The sequence below is a fragment of the Rhinatrema bivittatum genome, chromosome 4, assembly GCF_901001135.1.
Source record: "Rhinatrema bivittatum chromosome 4, aRhiBiv1.1, whole genome shotgun sequence".
In the NCBI taxonomy this organism is placed as follows: Eukaryota; Metazoa; Chordata; class Amphibia; order Gymnophiona; family Rhinatrematidae; genus Rhinatrema; species Rhinatrema bivittatum.
This window is the reverse complement of record NC_042618.1, coordinates 61,760,926-61,783,098: the sequence shown is the minus strand read 5'-3', so window position 1 is coordinate 61,783,098 and position 22,173 is coordinate 61,760,926. Positions and strand designations below refer to the sequence as shown.

At 45.3% G+C, this 22,173-nt stretch overlaps 1 long non-coding RNA gene across 2 annotated transcripts in view; it reads right to left on the bottom strand.

Moving 5' to 3' along the window:
• Positions 1 to 13,259: 13,259 nt before the first annotated feature.
• The window catches only part of LOC115089311, a 46,661-nt gene continuing 37,747 nt past the window's right edge, over positions 13,260 to 22,173 (bottom strand). For both annotated transcript variants that reach the window (XR_003856062.1, XR_003856061.1), the window contains exons 3-5: positions 15,709 to 15,796; positions 15,460 to 15,616; positions 13,260 to 14,199 (exon numbers count right to left, since the gene is read on the bottom strand). This is a non-coding gene — a long non-coding RNA (uncharacterized LOC115089311). The remainder of the gene's footprint in view (positions 14,200 to 15,459; positions 15,617 to 15,708; positions 15,797 to 22,173) is intronic.

The following is a 22,173-nucleotide window of genomic DNA, read 5'->3' as shown; positions in this document are numbered from 1 at the left end:
TAGGGGTAACAACTGCCACAATAAGCAAGCCACACCCATGTTCACCTGCCCACCCAGACTAAATAATTCAGTCCTTGTTGGTTGTTGTCTGTATATAGATCCACCTTTCTTCATTCCCCGTGCCATTGAAGCAGAGTTATGCTGGATATGCATTGAAAGTGAACTATCAGTCTTTCTCCCCTGCCGTTAAGCAGAGAGCTATGCTGGATATGCATTGAAAGTGAAGTATCAGGCTTATTTGGTTTGGGGTAGTAGTCGCCGTAACAAGCAAGCTACTCCCCTCTTTTTTGTGAATGCAAATCCTTTTTTCTACATTTCCTCTTGCCATTGTTCAGCTTAGAGTAATGTTGGAGTCACATTAACCGTGTGCATGTTTATTGAATAAGGGTATTATCTCCAGGTTGTAGCCGTCATTCCCGCGAGCCACCCACTCTTCATTCACATCCTCTAGACTTTATGGATCCACAGTGTTTATCCCACGCCCCTTTGAAGTCCTTCACAGTTCTGGTCTTCACCACTTCCTCCGGAAGGGCATTCCAGGCATCCACCACCCTCTCCGTGAAGAAATACTTCCTGATATTGCTTCTGAGTCTTCCTCCCCGGAGCTTCAAATCGTGACCCCTGGTTCTGCTGATTTTGTTGTTGTCTTTGGATCATTAAAACCTATCAATTATCTGAAAGTCTGTATCATATCACCTCTGCTCCTCCTTTCTTCCAAGGTATACATATTTTTAGATTCTTCAATCTCTCCTCATAAGTCATTCGAAGAAGACCATCCACCTTTTTGGTCTCCCTTCTCTGGACCGCCTCCATCTTGTCTCTGTCTCTTTGGAGATATGGTCTCCAGAACTGAACACAGTACTCCAGGTGAGGCCTCACCAAGGACCTGTACAAGGGGATAATCACTTCCATTTCCTTACTTGATATTCCTCTCTCTATGCAGCCCAGCAGACCAGCAGACCAGGGATTGGGAAGATGGGGAAAATAAAAGGAGGATAACTGGTAATTTCTGATGTAGGAAGAGGGAGAAGGATGGATGTTCTGGAATTGAGAAAGGGGAGAAGGTGGTAGGAGGGGGAACAGAGGATGGAGGATCAAGGGTTGGAGGGGCTATTTCAGGATCTGGGGAGAAGTGAGAGATAAGAAAGGAAGGGAGATTCCAGGATCTGGAAAAGATCAAGGGAGGGAGGATTTGAACTGCTGTGATTGAAGGAAGAAGGCAGTGTCCATGCCCCTCCCTCTCACATCCTCCTCCCCTCTCGCATACAGACATCATACAACACAAATCCCTTCTCTCTCACTTACACAAACACTGGGCCTCTCTGTTCCCCTCTCTCTCACATCCTCTTCCCCTCTCGCATACATACACTATACAACACAAATCCCTTCTCTTTCGCTTACACAAACACTGGGCCTCTCTATTCCCCCCTCTCTCACACCCTCCTCCCTTCTTGCATACAGACACCATACAACATAAATCCCTTCTCTTTCACTTACACAAACACTGGGCCTCTCTGTTCCCCTCTTTCTCACATACACACCCGCCCCTGCCAATTCCCTTTCCTCTCCCAGCCCCTTCTCACCCCTCTCAATAATCCCCCTTGCAGCCCCTCCTAACCCTTCCCCAAAAAGATCCTTCTTTGCTCCCCTAGCTAACTCCTCCAAATGATCTTTCTCGCAGTCCTCTCTGCCCCTACCACAATAATCCCCCTCTCGTATTCTCTCCTCCATCTTCACCCTCTAATTTCCATCTCATATATCCTCCGTCACTGCTGCTGGTTTGGGCTGGCAGGAAGTGCCTTGAGTCTCATCCTCCTCTGCTGCCTTGGGCCCCACTTCTGCTTTGAATGCAGAGCACTTTGATGCCCCATGCAGCTCAACATGGCAGCAGAGAAGAAGGACAGAGCCTGAGGTGCCACAGTTGGCCCTCCTTCTCCTACTAGCTCAGATCAGCAGGGTTTATAGATATCACTAGGGGGGGGTAATGGGGATCAAAGAGGGTGGTTGGTGAGTCTAAGATCTTTGACTCCACAGGCAATATGGTAAAGAAGGGAGGATATCACAGGCTTTAATTCCTCTGCCCCCCCCCCCCTAGCAACTCACATCAGGGGGAGGCAGTGCCAACAAAGGCACTATTCGGTATTTAAAAGATTTGAGACTAAGGCCCATAGGGCCTTGTCCTGGGATTTTGATAGTCAAACTCAACAGTCACGATAAGCCGTTCCTCCTAGAACAAACCTGTAAAAACACAAAACATGAGTATATCTGAGATCCTCCTGTCTTTACAATGTGCACCAATCATGCAGGCAAACACACTGCACTGCTCCAGCCTCACCTCCACCCCTCCTGTTACTTGCACAGGATAGGAGGGGAGAAGATTTACAGGAGTGGAGAGGCTGGATTAGGAAGCAATGGCTCGTCCTTGCTTTGCTTTGCTCTGCTCTGGATCTACTGAATGAGACTCTGCACAGCAAAATCTTCAGCAAGTCTTCTGCCCCCTAAAGTTTTGCCACTCTAGGTAAAGGCCTAGTGTGTATATTGGCATATCCAGGCCTGCCCCCACCTCAAGGCAGAATAAAGATTCCCATCTGGGTTGTTCCCCCTTCCCCCCCTTAGTGCATCATCAGCCCTTCCCCAGAATAAAGCTTTCTGCAAACAGCATTGTCCCACTGTGATGGAGTGACCCTATTTTGCCCCTTTAAACCTGTGTGGGACCAAGCACTTAGCCTGGTCGACCTTAAATTCCACAGAAGAAGAGAGCTCTATGGGCAGGACCCTGCGGGGAACTTAAGAAGCAGAGCCCTGCTGGGATCAAAAGGCCCACGTCTCCAGGAGCAAGGAGCTCCTGTGCCTCTCTGCTGTAGGTTTGTGAGTGCACTGTCCTGAGATAATGCAGTCTACTGTGATATTGTTTTGATGTTATAATAATAAAACTTGAGATTGTATTAGAAAAGTCTGGAGTCAGTGTGGTTTTCTGCTCCAGCCCAGAAGACTTGCTCGGTCATCTTCACATATGGGTATCAGGTCGCGGATTGTTTCTAAGCTTGGCATAGAAAAAAATCTCAAAGTCACCGGGGAGAACTCTGAAATAAAGTTTATTTGTTGTGGTGCCTGCCAAAGAGGAAGTTTGGAGGCAAAGCAGTGCTATAGTGTTCACCAGAGCACTGAAGTAAAGCCCCCTGGCTCAGAAGAGCAAAAAAAACCAAAAAGAACAAAACTGCCTTTAAAGCAGAGAGTGATCTATGAGGCCTGGAGGGAAGCAGGTTTAGTTTTTTCAGCAGGCAAAGGAGGCAAGCTCTGCCTGGAAATAGAACTGTAATACTCAATGAAGTTAGTGCCGGTGAGGCAGGGACTTTTTAATTTTTCTTTCCTTTTGAAGAGAAAAAAAAAACTAAAGAAAGAAAGAAAAGCAGTTGTGCACTGTAGCTCGAACAGGGCATGGCCCAGGCAGAAAGTGAAACTGCTAGTAGCTCTGTATGCACTTACTACCATATGTAGTTATTTATTACTTTCGTAAGTATTAGTTTCACACTGTGCCATCACCAGACATACAATGGGGTCGATGTAAAAGCTGAGCGTTAAAATTGTGCTCTCAAGTTCAATACACAGTTTCTTAATGCACAAGCTCATTTTAACTCCCGATGCAGTAAGCTAATGGTATGTTAATGCATCAGGAATTAAAAAATATGCACAAACCAGATCTCAGGAACCCAGGAACCAGGAAACATTAGGACGTCCTAATGTTTTGTTAGTGTCCTCCCAAAGAAATTCCATGCCATTGATGGCATTAGCTATTACCTCCCAATGCAGAGAGGTGAGCTGGCTTATTTCCAGTGTGGGCTGTGCAGGCGCACATTGACGCGTTGGCGTGCGCCCAGGGACAGGGTGATTTTATAACATACGTGCACATATGCGCGTACATTATATAATAGCCTTGGCGCACGTATGTGTGCACCTAATTATGCAAGTAAGTGTGCCCAACTGCAAAAAATGGGTTTTGGCCATGTTAGTCAGGGGCCAGTTTCGCCAGTTTCACCAGTTTGTCCACCAGTTCATCTGGTGTAGAGCTAGGTCCTCCAAACCCCTCCTAGTGTAATAGCCTGCACTGCCCCCAGTTAACCAGTTTTGTGTTTTTATTTACACCTGTACCTCCTCCATAGCAGAAGTAGTTATGCAGCACTAGACCTGGGCACACACCCAGGCACTTAAGTATTTGCGTGCACATCTCTTTGCCTCGCCTGGAATGCCCTTGCCCATGCCCCACCCAAGCCCCGCCTTCTTTTGATATTGAGTGAGATGTGTGCATAGCAGGAGATACACATGTAGCCGCATGTAGGCGGCTTTTAAAATATGACAGGCATGTATAAGCCCTACATGTACGCGCATCCCCCAATTTTGGCATGCGTTGGGCTTTTAAATTTTACTTTATATTGTTGTGCACATATGTTTTTCTGTGCAAAACTCCTTGCTGCATTGGCAATAAAGTTTGCACAGAAGAAATATGCACACAACTGAGGGCTAAACTGAGCGCTGTTCTTATTGAATCAGCCCAATGTGCATCTCTCTCACAATAGTTGGAACACTGCGTATACAACAGCAAAACCATTTTAATTGGATTTCTTCCTTCATTAACATTTCCAAGGGACAAATCTGAGTGGAATGCCAGGAGGAAAGCTTAAAGAACCAAAATCAAGTGATGGCAAATATTCATTTTTGAGCATGATGCACACAGTGACCAACTCGCACATCTAGCAATTTATAAATAGAGAGACTGATGGCTCCAGAGTTATCCTGCTTGTGAGAGCTGAATTAAATATCCTTACTGGATGAATGCTCCCAGTGCTTTCTTCCCTTTTTTTTTTTTTTTTTTGGTTGACTAATGATATATAGATGATTTTGAGCTCGCATCTCTCATCAAAATAGTATACTTCTGGCTGACTGAAAGTTGATAGAAATACATGGAATCCACTTAAGGGATATTATGAAACTAAAAGAAGTATAGTGTTTCTTTCCTTGTGCAGATCAGAATCTTCTTTGTTAATAATTAGTAAATCCTTCAATTTAGTCCTATGCTGCAAGGCTCCTCCTATGGGCCCCATCTAGACAAATATCTCAGGCTGTGCAGAATTCTTTACACATTAACCTGATCAGCTGAAGCTGATTCATGGACTGTCTGTGCCTAGCGCATCTTGCACGGCAGGAGATTCCCTTCTGGTATAGCCCTGTGCAGTCCTCATATTCATATTTATATAGTGTGAGGTCCATATTCAGAGTCCAGCTTATCCGGCTAACTTTGAAGGGATCTTCAACTATAGCTGCCTGACAGCTTTTTGCCCAAACAGACTTAGCCAGCTAAGTCATCTGGTTAATTCTAAATATTAAAGTTAGCCGGCTAACTTCACTGGCTAGCTCAGCTCCCTCCATTTATGTCCCTGGAACACCCCTAACTTAGGGCCAGATTCATTAAGGGGCAGATTTTCAAAGGGGTACGCGGGTAAGATACGCGCGTACCCCCTGAAAACTGCCCCTAGCTCCCTCTGCACACGCCGAGCCTATGTTGCATAGGCTGCCGGCGTGCGCAAATCCCTGGGACGTGCGTAAGTCCAGGGCTTTCCTGGGGGCGTGTCAGGGGCATGTTGCGGCCGGCGCATCATCGGGGGCATGGCCGTGGCTTCCAGACCAGTCCCCGGACCGGACCATGGCGTGCCGGCAGCTGGCCTGGCGTGCGCAAGTTACGCCTGCCTCGGGCAGGCGTAACTTTTGCCATAAAGGTGGGGGGGGGGAATTGGTTAGGGCCGGGGGGCGAGTTAGTTAGAGGAAGGAAGGGGAAGGTGCGGGGAGGAGGAAGGAAAGTTCCCTCCGAGGCCGCTCCGATTTCGAAGCGGCCTCAGAGGGAACGGAGGCAGGTTGCGCGGCTTGGCGCGCGCAGGCTGCTGATTTTGCGCAGCCTTGCGCGCACCAACCCTGGATTTTAAAAGATAAGCACAGCTATGCGCGTATCTATTAAAATCCGGCGTAGTTTTGTTTGCGTCTGGTGCACGAACAAAAGTACGTGCGGGCGTACTTTTATAAAATCTGCCCCTAAGGCTTTTCTTCCATTTTATGTCTACGGGAAAAATCCTTAAATGAATCAGGTACTTAGTCTGCTAAATTCTAGACAGTTATTTTATTAGCCGGCTAGAATTTAGCCAGATGCGTGCCCAAATATTTATTTAGCCGGCTAACTTCTGAGTTAGCTGACTAAATGCTTTTTAATACAGACCTCCATATTCTGTACATATTAATGGAAGAGTTGGCAGCTAGCATTATTGAGGCCTGATTCACTAGGGCCTTTCCCCCATTCTTTGTCTATATAGGGAATAAATGTGCTGTAATCATCAGGATGTCTGGACAGCCCTTATGGATGTGATAAATGTGCACACGGTGGATCTGACTGGAGTTTATTTATACTTGCCGCATTTAAAATTCAGTCCTGAGGGATGACTGGAACCTGATGAGTGGGCTAGCTCTTCCTGTGGAGTACTGCCAAGAACAAGGGTTACCTGGCCATTCTTTGGGAACGACTGGAATACTAACGCCCACAAGCTACCTACGCAGACATATTTCACAGGGTTCATCTAGAAATTATATTACGATTCAAGCTGCCTGCAGTTTTCTAGGTACAAGTTATATTTTTCAGGACTGAAGGACCAGATGTTCCAGCTTTGTATTACTGGGATAACCAAAAGCAGCTTTCTTTTATTACAATTATTCTTTATCTTTTGAACATTTATGATTAGATCAATTCATGGAATGAAAACCGTTTCTTATCCTTATTTACTTATCCAGACATGTTACTTGAAAGAATGTGAAATTAAGTTTTTAAGGCAGAAGAGATCCAGACAATATGATTATTGAATGCAGCGTGCGGATGCACATGACTTACTGTCTAGGACTCCTGTTTTCCGACTGATGGCCATCAGCCCATTCCAGCCAAGCATATTATGAACAGTAGGGCAAAATGATTAAAAAAAAACAAACCCAAGAATGCCAACAAATGTTTGCCATTTTCCCTGAACTTCTAATGGGGACAGATTTAAGCAGGACTATAATACTCTCTAACCTGAGTAAGAAGGTTTTGCAGACATGACAATGAAGGCATCTGGATATGGGATACATCCGCCACAATCTAAAACAGGACATTCATTCAAGTGGCAGCTCGTATAGGAAATGGAATGTATAATGTCAGACTTTCTTTTAGTTACTAGTACGGCATTTCTTTTACTGTGACCATAAAACATGTACAGGAAGTCATAAAGTGTCACTGCCAAAGAAGGCAGAAAATCCCCCTCTTTTTATGTGGTTAGTGTGACAGGATGACTGTCCTGACATATCAATAAGAGCCACAGATCTTTGCATAAATCACTGCACAGGTCCTCAGGGTAGCTCACTGCATCATATCTTCCTATGAAAGAGGAGTGCCCCAGCTACAGGACCACTGAATTGTTCCTTTCATGTGCAATAACCAGCCAGCCAGAATGACTAGCCTCATGTCCCCTATGAAACACAATCCATTTTCCCATTGTAGCGCTGGCTAACTTGAATATGAGGTGAATGCAGGGGATCTGGTATGTTTAGGAGGAGTGGATAATCTCTAGGGCCCATCAATGGGGAGTGCCCATTTAATGCTAGCTGCTATCACAAAAAAGCATACCACACTAGTTTGATACTCCCAAATTCTTCGCTATCTATGTGATATAGGGTCAGTAAGGAGCACATGCAATCACTAGACACCTGTTCATCAGATAGCACCTGCAGGTCAAGATGGAAGCTCACTCCCTCCTACTCCCCACCATACATTCTGGACACCTCTGAAGACGTAAGCTGGGGGTGGGGGTGGTTGGGAATTTTACTGTGTGGGAAGAAAAACGTTGCACTGAGAGGCCCTTTACTCTGGCAGAGGGAAGGCCTTTTACTGTGAGTGGGTGTGAGGATGACCAAGCAAGTCTGGGCTGGAGCAGAAAACCACACTGACTCCAGCCTTTTCTAATCAAATTTCAAATGTTACTTTTATATCAAAACAATATCACAGTAGACTGCCTTACCTCAGTACAGGGTAGTCACAAACCTTCAGCAGAGAGGGACAGGAGCTCCTTGCTCCTGGAAACTCGGGACCCTTGATCCCAGCTGGGATTTAAGGTGAACCAGACTAAATGCCTAGTCCTGTACAGGTTTAAAGGGAGAAAAGAGGGTCACTCCATCACATACCCCCTAGCTTGGACCTGTTGGTTCAAGCATTTTCACTCCCCCTACATCACATCCAGAGAAGTACCTCACATCCCCAGTCCCCTTCATCTGACTTCCCACCAGCTAGGCTTGAGGTTGGGGTTCTAGAGTCACACTCATCCCACCTACTAGGATTACCTCAGACAACACTGTGACCAGCACACACTGTGCTTTTCGCATTTGTTATGTGGACTTATCCGATTAAGTTAATTGGATAAGTTTTACCTAACACAGAGCAGGTCTACTTATCTGGCTAAATTGCGCAGAATATCCTATGTAAGTTAGCTGGATACGTTTTGTTTGGCTAACTTACTTAGACATTTTCTTCTTAATATTGGGCCCTGTGAGCTGATTTTAGTTTTGGATCAATTAGTACAAAAGAATGATATAACAATTTATTGGAAAAAGGTGAAAGGGCATTCTACAGTAAATGAGATTGACAGACTTGGAAATTATCTTGCTGATCAATTTACCAAAGAAGGTCTATGTTAGGAGAATTCTGGCAAATAGATTCCCTTTATTAGTACTGCCATAACCAGACATCATGCTAAACAACTATATAATGGTATAGTGCAGTGCCAGCTTTTGATCTAGTTAATGCACAAAAACAAGACCCTACTCTTAGAAAGTTTTTTTCCTATATTCAGAATCCTGTTGAAAATCCCATAACTGATGCAGATTGTCAATGAATGTCTCTCAAGGTCATTTATCATTTCGCGTTAGGGCCTTAACGCTAGCGTGATAATGCGCACTAGTATGCAAATGTTACATTTGCTATGCAAGTGGGAGGAGTTAGGGCGGTGTTAATGGTAATGAGCATCTTCTAACATCAAGTACGATACAGTAATGCACTGCAACATGGGTTTTAATGCCAAAAATAATTACATCTTTTTTCTGTATGTTGTGTTCACGTTAGCTGTGCGTCCTGGGTGAAAAGGTTTTTATCACAGAGAGAGAGAGACAGAGAGAGAGAAAGAGCCTCTGTAGAGACCAATATGTCACTTTACTATTTATACCACTGTAAGAGGGGGTACTTTTAACTTGGAGTAGGGGTTTGAGAGGGTGGGGTATGTTTGGGGGGGGGGTGATTTTACGTACACAGTAGGAGGTATGAACAGCAAAGTTGACAGCACTGAAGATTTTCTGCTGTTTGAATCGATGAAAGGTACAGAGGAGTTGATTTGTACAATATACTCTCTACTTAGCTTGATGCACTCTCTACCTAGCCTTGTTTCAACGGTGATTCCAAGCTGTGTAGAGGGTTCATTAACCAGTGCTATATGCAGTTTGCTCTTCAACCCTCCATCTTTCAAGATGATTTAACCCAGGTTACCTTCATCTTGTCTCGCCTAGAAGGGAAGGCGCTGGCGTGGGTTTCTCCGTTGTGGGAGCGATCGGACTCACTCCTATGGGAACTGTCTCGGTTCGTGACCGTGTTTCGGCAAACTTTTGATGATCCTGGGCGGCATGCCGTGGCAAGTACTAGTCTACTACACCTGCGACAAGGCCAAAAAAGCCTTTTGGACTACATCATTGAATTTCGGACTTTAGCGTCTGAACTCGCTTGGCAGGAGGACTGCCTGCGAGCTATCTACCTGGACGGGCTCTCCCCGCAACTAAAGGACGAGCTGGCAGCTTGGGAGCTCCCTTCCTCTCTCAAAGATCTTATCGATCTAACAGGCCGAATTGACCACCGTCTCCAAGAGCATCACCAGGAGAATCAGATGCCCAAGAAACCCTCTCGGGTCCGTTCCCACTTGCCACCTGCTACCAACCCTACTTCCGGTAGGAATTCTGCTGTGGCTGAGCTCGATGAACCCATGCAGTTGGGTCGTGGGCGCCTGTCCCCAAAAGAGTGCCTCCGGCGGAGACAAACGGGCCTGTGTCTGTATTGTGGAGCACCCGGCCATCATCTACAGACTTGCCCAGTCCATCCGGGAAACCTCCCGGTCTAAGTTCAGTTGGAGTCCTGAACTTGGGCACAACGTCCCCAGCCCCTCAACTATCCATGCCTGTTACTATTGTCTGGGACACTCGATCATTTCCTGTCCTTGCTCTGGTGGACTCCGGAGCAGATGGTAATTGTATCCTTAGAGACCTGGTTCAACTCTTGGGTATCAAAACCTGTCCTCTCGAGACTTCCTTGTGTATTGCTTCAATCTATGGAGAACCGTTACCCGGTTGAGTCTCCTATACAGACACAGAGCCAGTTCGACTTCTTACTGGTGCGCTCCACTCCGAAGAAATTGAACTGTTAGTTCTAGAAAAGTCCGTTCACCCAGTAGTTCTGGGACTACCTTGACTCCAATGTCACTCTCCCCAATTCAATTGGGGGTCTCTCCAGCTGACAGAATGGGGCTCTGCCTGTCATCAGTCTTGTCTTCAGAAAGTGGCGCTCCCACCAGTGGTTTCTCTGGCGACCACTTCCTCAGGCATACCTGCTCCCTATGCAGATTTCAAAGACATGTTCTCGAAGCAGAAGGCAGACCTCCTACCTCCTCTTCAGAAATTTGACTGTCCCATCAATCTTCTGCCTGGAACCATGCCCCCCCAAGGGCATACCTATCTGCTGTCGCTTCCCGAGATAAAGGCCATGACTGAATACATCCGGGAGAATCTTGCAAAGGGGATCATTCTCCCCTCTACCTCCCTTGCTGGCGCAGGATTCTTTTTCATTATGAAGAAGGACGGATCTTTAAGACCGTGTATCGACTACTGCTGTCTGAATGTGATCACTCTCAAGGACAAGTACCTCTGCCCTTGATATATGAATTGTTTGATCGGCTACACGGAGCCTCTATCTTCACTAAGTTAGAGTTACGTGGAGCCTATAACTTGGTGCGTATCCGCCCTGATGACATCTGGAAGACGGCTTTCAACATCAGAGATGGACATTACTAATATTTAGTGATGCCCTTCAGCCTTTGTAATGCACCTGTAGTTTTCCAGTGAATCTTCAGGGATCTCTTGTACATCAAAGTTGTGGTGTACTGGATGACATTCTTATCTTCTCCAAGGACCTGGCCATGCACCATACCGATGTTCATACTGTAATTCAACATCTTCGGGAGAACCATCTGTTCGCGAAATTGGACAAGTGCCTGTTTGAAAAATCCAGCTTGCTCTTTCTGGGGTACATAATCTCACAACAAGGATTCTCGATGGATCCTGTGAAACTAAAGGGAATCCAAGACTGGCCACAACCCGTGGGCCTGAAGGCACTTCAACGTTTTCTAGGATTCACAAATTACTACCACCACTTTATACCGCACTAATCTACGTTGGCGGCTCCTCTTACAGCTCTAACTCATAACGGTCAGGACACCCGAAACTGGACCCCGGAGGCTATTTCCACCTTTCATCGCCTCAAAGAGGCTTTCCTAACTGGATCCTGTCTCCATCATCCGGACCCGAATCGTCCTTTCCTGGTTGAGGTAGATGCCTCCGCGATTGGGTCGGGGGCGGTCCTGAGCCAACGCTCTGCTTCCGGATCCATGGTCCCGTGTTCCTTCTACTCGCGCAAATTCTCTGCTGCAGAATAAAACTACAGCATTGGAGACAGCGAGTTGCTCGCATCAAGCTGGCTTTGGAGGAATGGCGCCCTTGGCTAGAGGGCGCCCAACATAAATTTACAGTGTTCACAGATCATAAAAACCTGGAATACTTGAGCCAAGCCCAACATCTCAATGCCCGTCAAGCCCGATGGGCTCTGTTCTTTTCCAGATTTAACTTCGAGCTTTGCTACCACTCAGCAGAGAAAAATCTCCGGGCAGATGCCCTGTCTCACTCGTTTGAACCTGAAGACAAACCAGATGAACCCGGTCATATTATTGACCCAGTCTGCATTTGTCTTTCAGCTACTCATCTTGTTCCTACGGGGAAAACGGTGGTGCCCCGTCAACTCCATGAAAGAGTCCTCCGGTGGGCACATGACTCTAAGCTTGCCGGTCACCCAGGGCGAGCGTGAATCTTAGTGCTGCTTCAGTGGTTCTTCTGGTGTCCCACTATGGTCTCTGACACTAAAGCGTATGTCGATTCCTGCAGCTCCTGCGCTCAACAGAAACCCCGGTCGGGCGACCTTGGGGTTTACTCCAGCCACTCCCAGCTCCCGAAGAATTGTGGACACATCTTTCCACAGATTTCATCATGGACTTACCACCATCCATGGTCATATGGGTTACAATTGACAGTTTCTCCAAAATGGCCCATTTTGTTCCACTGCCAGACCTACCATCTGCTCCTGAATTGGCACGCCTGTTCTTTCGACACATCTTCCAACTACACTGCTTACCCAAGAACATTGTTTCTGACAGAGGCCCACAATTCATCGCCAGATATTGGCGTGCCCTTTGTAAAATGTTTGGCATTAATATAAGTTTAATAACAGCATACCATCTTCAAGCCAATGGACAAGCCATACGGCCATACGGCCGGCGCCATTTTGCAATACGGCAATATGATTCGAGTGCAGGAGGTCACTCCCGGACCCCCGCTGGACTTTTGGCAAGTCTTGTGGGGGTCAGGAGGCCCCCCCAAGCTGGCCAAAAATCCCTGGGGGTCCAGCGGGGGTCCGGGAGCGATCTCCTGCGCTCGTGACGCCGGCGCTACCTTTGCCCTGTCATATGACAGGGCAAAGGTAGCGCCGGCGCCATTTCTATTAACGCACCCGTGGCCCGAGAGTGGAAGATCACACCGGGACCCTCCCACTGGACCCCAGGTAATTTAAGACATTTTGGGGGGGTTCAGGAGGGTGGGGGATTTATTTTAAAGGGTCGGGGTGGGTTTTAGGGTTGTTTTAGTGTGCCGGATTTCCCGCCCTCCCCTGATTTACACGATTTAAAAAAAAAAAAAACAAAACCGCGACGATCCGATTCCCTCCCCCCCAGCCAAAATCGATCGTTAAGACGATCGATCACACGATTCACATCTCTATAATATACACTCATATATGCATTCATAGTATAAAATAGGCTGTACGCATGTACATGTGCAACTGCATACAATTTTATAAGGACACGCGTATGTGCATGCAAATCACACCTCTAACAATGTAAGTGGGAGGATTTTAGTAGACATGCGCACCAATGCAATTACTAGTTTCCCAAGTTCGTTTTCAGTTCACTCAGGTAAAGGATAATGCAGGTTTTACCAGCAGATAATGACCATAGTAAAATCAACCGTTATTGGCCAATTTTACTGTGGCTTACTATATTGGCCCCTATAAATGCTAAAGAATGCATTTACACTTTTAGTGAGGCAAAGGGTCTTATACTGTTGCAAGATAATAATGTCTTTATCTGGGTAGAACACTGTCACCAATTTAAAAGCAGAAAAATGCATTTTCAGGGTTGGATTGTGGTGCAGCTGCCTATTTAAAAATAAGTGACTGCTTTCATGTGGCATGCATAATGATACTATAATACTATAAAGATGGTGAAATGGATCGTCATTATATTCATATCTATGGGTATTTAGAGAAAACACTGAGCGAGGAGAAAAAAAATATCCAAGCTAACTCTGTCAAAAATTATGCCAAAGCAATTATCAAGGCAATTTTTTTAAACAGATTTTTCAGAAACATTTTCAGGGCATGAAGTTAAAAGTCTTTTAGATTAGAAAATATGTTTTTATAAATATTATGGTAAACACACTGAGTTAAAAGTTAGGTAGCCTCATGTTTTTAATATTCCTGAAGTGGTTCCCTGGGTCTCCTGTATCCAAGACCTGCTTTGAAATTCTTCGATGATTTACTGTTCTGTGTGTTCAGTTTCCAAATCACAGAGCTCAAAATTCTAGTTGGAGTTGTTTTTTCTCTTGTGTAGCATATTGGAGCTTCAAGGTATTTTCCTGATATTGTCATATGGATAGGAGCCTCTGATACTATGAAATGGTTCCAACAGTGGTAGGGAAACAGTTGACAGCAGCACAAGGAGCCTATGGAAACAAGATAATCATTTTTGCAAATGTTGCTATATCTCTGCCTCTGCTTAAGTTATTTCTTGAAGCACTTCCAAATTAAATGCAAATTTTAAAAGCCTTAAGCGTGCCAAAGTCAGGAGATACATTCACAAGTCGATCTTTTGTATGCTGCGCAGATTTTAAAAAGTGTGCAAGTACCTTCGTATCTCCTGGTACGCACACAAAAAAATGTTTGCAAAAAAGGGGTGGGGTGTGGGCATGCTCTGGGTGGGGAACATGCATACTTACACACACAAGTGCAAAGCTGAAAGCTGAGAAGACAGAACTTAGCAAAAGTTAGAGTCGGTAACCAGGCTTAGCAAAGCCTGAACAAAACAAAAGCCTAGAACCACATCAAGCAGGAACCAGAAAACCTACTTGCTGAGGCAACAAATCCAAGTCCAGGCAGGTTAAGTAGTCTTGAGCATGTGACATCATTATTGGGGTGGTACTCGACTCTCCCAACAAGTGTGCTGAATTGTGCGCACCAATGTGCATGCATTCCCTAAGCGTCTCTTCACCGGATCCTAGTATCACACATGTCAGAGCATCCAATGGTGGCTCCCTGCCGCACAATGAACACCTGTCACCGAGGAGTCTGGGAAGGCAGCTGGATTCTAACAAACTAAGGCCTGGATTTATCAAAATGCATGAAATAGGAAAAGGGGTGTGTTTTATGGTAATGGGCAGTTTATTGCAATAATACCTATGTGAAGCACTATTGTCCTACATACAACCACTGGGGGGACCATGTTTAGTAGTTTCAAGCTCCTGGAGAGCGGGAAAGAAGGAGGGAGAGAGAGAGACAGAGAAACTAGCCATAATGCCCTTATACTAGATAGGTATTTATATCTCTATGGGAGGCCCACCTAGTAACTTGAGGTGAGGTTTAGGTATTAGTGTAGGGTTAGAGGCCACTTGGAATGTCAAAGTGAGACGTATGAACAGAACATTACAGCTAGTCTTGCTCGCTCGCTCTCTCTCTCTCTCCCTCCCCCCCCCCCCCACTGTGGTCCTGATAGCTAAAGCCATACAAAACTGTGAGCCTTTTGCATGCGAAAACACCATATAGCACTTTGATAAATGACCCCCTAAAGTGTTAGCGGGGTTTTAAGGGTTAAGGGAAAAGGGAAAAGGTAGGCTAGTTAACTAGACCCAGTGTATTAGTGGGCGTTAAACCTGGGGTTTTGCAGGATGTGACGCAAGGTCTAACGTGGGTTGCGATGATCTATGTACCTATTTCCACCCAGTGATGGATTTGGGTTTCTGACAACCCTAGGAACTGTTGATGCTGTCACCTCACACCCCCAACCCTCCTGGAAGGCTGGACAACAGGAAGTAGAAGGTCCAAGGCACTGTGCCACAGATTCCTGCGATAGCTCATGAGTATATTCTGCAGCAAAAAAATAGAAAATTATGAAGCATGTTGGCAAACATTTTAATATTTATATTACATCATAAAAATAAAGTCATTTTCCTACTCACTTCTATCTTTATAATTTATTTCGATTTTCTTGGATGAGTATCAGCACAGGCAGGAGATCTTGAGGATGGGAAGATGAGTGGTAGGAGGCTGGGAAAGAGATGAAGAGAAGGTGAGAAGACTGGGGATTGAGGGAGGAAAGAGAGAGGATCAGAGATGGCGAGGATGGAAAATAGGGAAGATCAAAGAAGAGGGGGTGGGGAGGATCAGGAATCTGCGAGATGGAGGAGGGATAGAAAGGGAGTTCTGGAACTGAGGTAGTAAGAGAGAGGGAGTATCGAGTGTTGGAGAGGGGGTTCCAGGATCCAAGGAGAAATGAGAGGTAGAAAGGAAGGGAGGTTCCAGTATCAGGGGGAGAGAATCAAGGGAGGGATGATATGACTTGAGGTGTGTGTATATGTGTGCATGGTGATGGGGGGCACCCAGGAAAGGAAGTTGTCTCTACCACTGTTGTGGTCCTGATCCTCCTCACATCCCCATCCCCTCTCAGGACCAGTGCTTCCATTAGGCAAACTAGATAGTCATCTAGAGCCCCAAGCTTTTGGGAGCAGCAAAATCCTGCCAGCATAAGGTCTAGAGTTATGCCACACCACAGCCAATACCACCAAAGAAGGGAGCACTGTACTGGAGACACTGCTGCCAGTAGGAGGGAGAACTGTGCTGGAGCTGCCGCCAATAGTTAAATCAACTGGGGGAGGGAGAAGGATTGAAAGACCTAGGGCTCCAAATATTCTTACACGAGCCCTATCCCCTCTCTAACCTCTCATCCAATGTGGCATGCATACCCACACATGTTGCCAATACCTTCTCTCTCACATCCACAAACATTTCTCCCTCTCACACACTCATCCTTGCTGATCCCATCTTATCCTCCATCCCCTTCTCACCCCCCCCCCCCCCCCCCCCAATTATACACCTCCTCTCTTCCAGAGAATACATATTTGGATCTGTCAGCCTCTCCTCATAATTTTTCCTATACAGACCCCATATCATTTTGGTCACCCTTCTCTGGATCGCCTCCATCCTGTCTCTAACCTTTCTGAGATATGGTCTCCAGAAGTGAATACAGTACTCCAGGTGAGGGTGATACTTCCTTTGATTTAGAGCATAGATCTAAGGTAGAAATTGTAACAAGTAATTTTTCACTCAGTGCACAAACTGTGGAATTTGTTGCCAGAGGATGTGGTCAAGGCAACTATCTTAGTGGGGTTCAAAATAAATTTGGGCAAATTCCTGGAGAAAAACTCCATAAAACATTATAAGCTAGGTAGACTAAAGAAAGCTATTGTTATCCCTAGGTGTGAGTGATAGGAAATAGATCTACTTTATGGGATCTGCTGGGTATTTGTGACCTGGACTGCCACTGTCAGAGACAGGATGCTGGGCTTGATGGACCTAGTCTGACCCAGCATGGCAATTCTTATCTTCTTAGGGTAAATTTAGTAAATAAGCCCAAGGACCATCAGCGGTGGTTTCCTATTGCCATGGACTTGGAAGAGGCAGATATGGTAGGCAAGGATGTCCAGAACGAGGAGAGTCGGTCAGATTGGACTGCAGCTGGTGTGGAGCCTTGTGCTGGATTGAGCAGCCCATTTGGGGCCTTTGGATAGGTTGGGAGCCACTCCGGTGAGTGTTGCCAATTGCGGCGTGTCAATTGTGGAGAGCGAGGGCTTCAGGGGCATTCCCGGAAGCCGGGGTGTGCATCCTCAGGCTCGAGGTCGCAGTGTTCCTGCTACCTCGCAGAAGGAGAGGGCATTGGAGACCAGGATCAGGCTGGATTCCCGTGCCTTCTGAAGTCAGGTGGATCGATGCTGCAGCTGCTGTCCATCTGTCTGCTGCTTCTAGTGCTGCTGCTTGTGGGAATAAGCAGGCCATTGCCAATGGCGCGGGAAGGATGTCAGTTTCTGGCACCTCGGAGGGGCAAGCTTTTGGGTATTTGTCAGGTCAGGCTTCTGATTTGGGTTCTGCAGGGCCTGGCAGCTTGTGTCCTGAGATCAGTGGCCCTGGTTTTGTGGGGCTTTTATGAACGGGTCCTGAGTGGGTGGTTGGTGAGGGCAGAAATTCCTTCCTTCCTTTTGCAGGGTATTCCTCTGATTGGGGGATGGGGTTGGGGGTCAGGCTGCTAACCTCCATGAGTCTTGGGAAAGCTTTGGACAGTATTTCCCTGCAGGGGGTGAGGATCCTCTGGCCACTTGGTTGGGGGCGGGCTTTCAGGGAAGGTTCCTAACTCCAAGTGGAGGTAACTGGGGAAGTGCTCCTTGTTACTGGCCAGCTGGTTGGGCTAGGGGTAACATGGATTTTGGGGCGGTTCCATCAGGTAGCATCAGGTTGTTTGGCATAAGAACATAAAAACATGCCATACTGGGTCAGACCAAGGGTCCATCAAGCCCAGCATCCTGTTTCCAACAGTGGTCTATCCAGGCTATAAGAACCTGGCAAGTACCCAAAAACTAAGTCTATTCCATGTTACTGTTGCTAGTAATAGCAGTGGCTATTTTCTAAGTCAACTTTATTAATAGCAGGTAATGGAATTCTCCTCCAAGAACTTATCCAATCCTTTTTTAAACACAGCTATACTAACTGCACTAACCACATCCCCTGGCAACAAATTCCAGAGTTTAATTGTGCATTGAGTGAAAAAGAACTTTCTCCGATTGGTTTTAAATGTGCCAAATGCTAACTTCATGGAGTGCCCCCTAGTCTTTCTATTATCTGAAAGAGTAAATAAACGATTCACATCTACCCGTACTAGACCTCTCACAATTTTAAACACCTCTATCATAACCCCCCTCAGCTGTCTGTTCTCCAAGCTGAATAGTCCTAACCTCTTTAGTCTTTCCTCATAGGGGAGCTGTTCCATTCCACTTATCATTTTGGTCGCCCTTCTCTGTATCTTCTCCATCGCAATTATATCTTTTTTGAGATGCGGCGATCAGAATTGTACACAGTATTCAAGGTGGGATCTCACCATGGAGCGATACAGAGGCATTATGACATTTTCCATTTTAGTCACCATTCCCTTTCTAATAACTCCCAACGTTCTGTTTGCTTTTTTGACTGCCACAGCACACTGAACAGACGATTTCAATGTGTTATCTACTATGACGCCTAGATCTCTTTCTTGGGTGGTAGCACCTAATATGGAACCTAACATTGTGTAACTATAGCATGGGTTATTTTTCCCTATATGCATCACCTTGCACTTATCCACATTAAATTTCATCTGCCATTTGGATGCCCAATTTTCCAGTCTCACAAGGTCTTCCTGCAATTTATCACAATCTGCTTGTGATTTAACTACTCTGAACAATTTTGTATCATCTGCAAATTTGATTACCTCACTCGTCGTATTTCTTTCCAGATCATTTATAAATATATTGAAAAGTAAGGGTCCCAATACAGATCCCTGAGGCACTCCACTGTCCACTCCCTTCCACTGAGAAAATTGCCCATTTAATCCTACTCTCTGTTTCCTGTCTTTTAGCCAGTTTGCAATCCACGAAAGGACATCGCCACCTATCCCATGACTTTTTACTTTTCCTAGAAGCCTCTCATGAGGAACTTTGTCAAACGCCTTCTGAAAATCCAAGTACACTACATCTACCGGTTCACCTTTATCCACATGTTTATTTACTCCTTCAAAAAAGTGAAGCAGATTTGTGAGGCAAGACTTGCCTTGGGTAAAGCCATGCCGACTTTGTTCCATTAAACCATGTCTTTCTATATGTTATGTGATTTTGATGTTTAGAACACTTTCCACTATTTTTCCTGGCACTGAAGTCAGGCTAACCGGTCTGTAGTTTCCCGGATCGCCCCTGGAGCCCTTTTTAAATATTCAGGTTACATTAGCTATCCTCCAGTCTTCAGGTACAATGGATGATTTTAATGATAGATTACAAATTTTTACTAATAGGTCTGAAATTTAATTTTTTAGTTCCTTCAGAACTCTGGGGTGTATACCATCTGGTCCAGGTGATTTACTACTCTTCAGTTTGTCAATCAGGCCTACCACATCTTCTAGGTTCACCGTGATTTGGTTCAGACCATCTGAATCATTACCTATGAAAACCTTCTCCAGTACGGGTACCTCCCCAACATCCTCTTCTGTAAATATCGAAGCAAAGAAATCATTTAATCTTTCCACGATGGCCTTAACTTTTCTAAGTGCCCCTTTAACCCCTTGATCATCTAACAGTCCAACTGACTCCTGCAACTGGATATTTTTTAGGTTGGAGGACTTTACCTGATGTGTTGAGGTCAGCTGATGGTGGTCCTGGGATAGCTGGGTCCGTTGGTTCTGCTGCTTCGGCTGTTTTTGGTTCTTCACAGGCACCTGCCTTGCGGGAGTTGGTGGATGGTCCAGGTCCTTCACGCTAGGAAGGCTGGTGAAATGACCCGGTGTCAGCAGCAGCTAAATCCTCATGTCCTTTGACCCAGGCATCTGGAGGGGTTGACCCAATCACAGCACAGCATAGTGAGTTGGCAGTCTATGGTTTCTCTGGGGCAGGGGATATGATAGTTCAGCCTGTTATTGTTCCTGCTGTGGCAAGTTTGCTGGAGGGTGCATCAGGTGTAGGGCAGACACTTGTTGCTGATGACAAGTCCAATTATTCTCTTAAGTCAAGGGGCGAGACAAGTCTAAGCGTAGAAAGAAGCGGGATAGATCCAGTTCTTCTGATTAGTCGTCTTCTACCTCCTCTTCTTCCTCATCTGATTCTTTGCAAGCTAAGTTTCCTGAGGGTTTAGGGACAGTGGATAAAGGTGTTGATAGGGGGGCCCTGGCGTTGGTGACTTTCTCTGAATTGTGGAAGGATGTACCTAGGTCCCTGAGGATGAAGATTCAGTGTTGCAAATATATCGATATATTTCAATTGTTGGAAGGCCGCAGAGGGCAGAAGAAGATGAAAAAGAAAAAAGGGGATGTTGAGTTTTTCCCAGGGACTCAGAAGAAGGTTCCGTGTAATATACACAATTGGATCAGATGCTTTCTTTGGTTGGATAGTGTCATCAGACATCATGATGCTTCATAATATGGGCCTTTATTGGTCTATACAGATGTGATCTTAGCAGCCAGCAGGGAATACGAAGGCTGGTCTTGGCTCAATTATGATGAGAAATTCCATGATCGCATGGAGGAGAATAAGTTTATTTTTTTATTTTTTTTTTAAATAATTTTTTGTTTATGCAGTTTTCAGATATATTTACACCATATATCAAAGAAATAATAAGAGATACACGCAAATTATTACATAAAAGAAAAAACAAGCCAAGAAAATAATATTGCCTATTAATCTGGATCCCTTATACAAAATAGGAAATCTAGGACCAAGATGTATACAGGAAATAAGAAGCTCTTAAAACATATAAGTTTTACATAAAGGAATAAACCTTCACAGAGTCGCTCCACCCCATTATTCACTAACAGGAGTCTAGCACCTTATCTTTTACCATCTAAGAAACCCCTGAGTTGATCAGGTTCATAAAAGATATATTTATATTCCTGATATTTCAGTAAACATTTACATGGATATCTCAACACTACAGTGGCACCATAACTTAATGCCTCTGGTCTCATGAGCAAGAACATTTTCCTGCGCTCCTGCGTGGAGCGCACAATATCCGGATAAATCCAGACTAAGTAACCATAATATTTTACAGATCTATTTCTAAAGAAATACTTTAAGACAATATTTCTATCTTGCTCAAATGTAAATGTTACCAATAAAGTACCTCTAGTTCTAATTTCGGTGTTTATGGATAATTCAATCAACTCTGAAGTGTTCAAAGATTGCTGCGATTGATGTTGTATCTTCTCTCCTTCTCCGGTAGCTACCTCTATTTTCTTGGAAACAAAATAAGCTTTCGATACAACAGGGAGGATTTCTTTAGGAATCTTTAAAGTTTCCAACATATACTCTTTAAACATCTCAATTGGATTTAGTCTCCTTACCACAGGAAAATTCACTATCCGCAGATTTAAATAGCGGAGTGAGTTCTCAATATTTTCACATTTTCTTTCCGTATTAATCCCAGCTTTCACCAGTGTACCTTGTACTTTTTCCAAATTGACAACTTTCTCCTCCATTCTCTTTATATCTTCCTGTTGTACCTTCAACTCCTTCTCAGTATTTAAACTTCTTTTATTTGATTCGATGAATGCTTGTGTTAAAGTAGTCACAGCATTTTCAGTCGACACCATTGCCTTCCACAATGTATCCAGCGTAACTACTGGGGGTTTTTGTAGAGAAAATACAGGTTTCGTTTGCATTTTTACCAAATCTTGAAGTGCTGTATCTCCGCTGGTGTCCCGAGCCGGTAAAGCTCTGTGGGGTATCGGAGTTGAGGTCGCCATTCCCTCCACTGCTCCCTCAGCTCCTCTGCACGCCATTTCCTCGCCGTCAACGTCGGATTGCCTAGGGGGGGGGCCGCTCACTCCTCTCCTCCTGCGGATCTCGCAATGTTTTCTC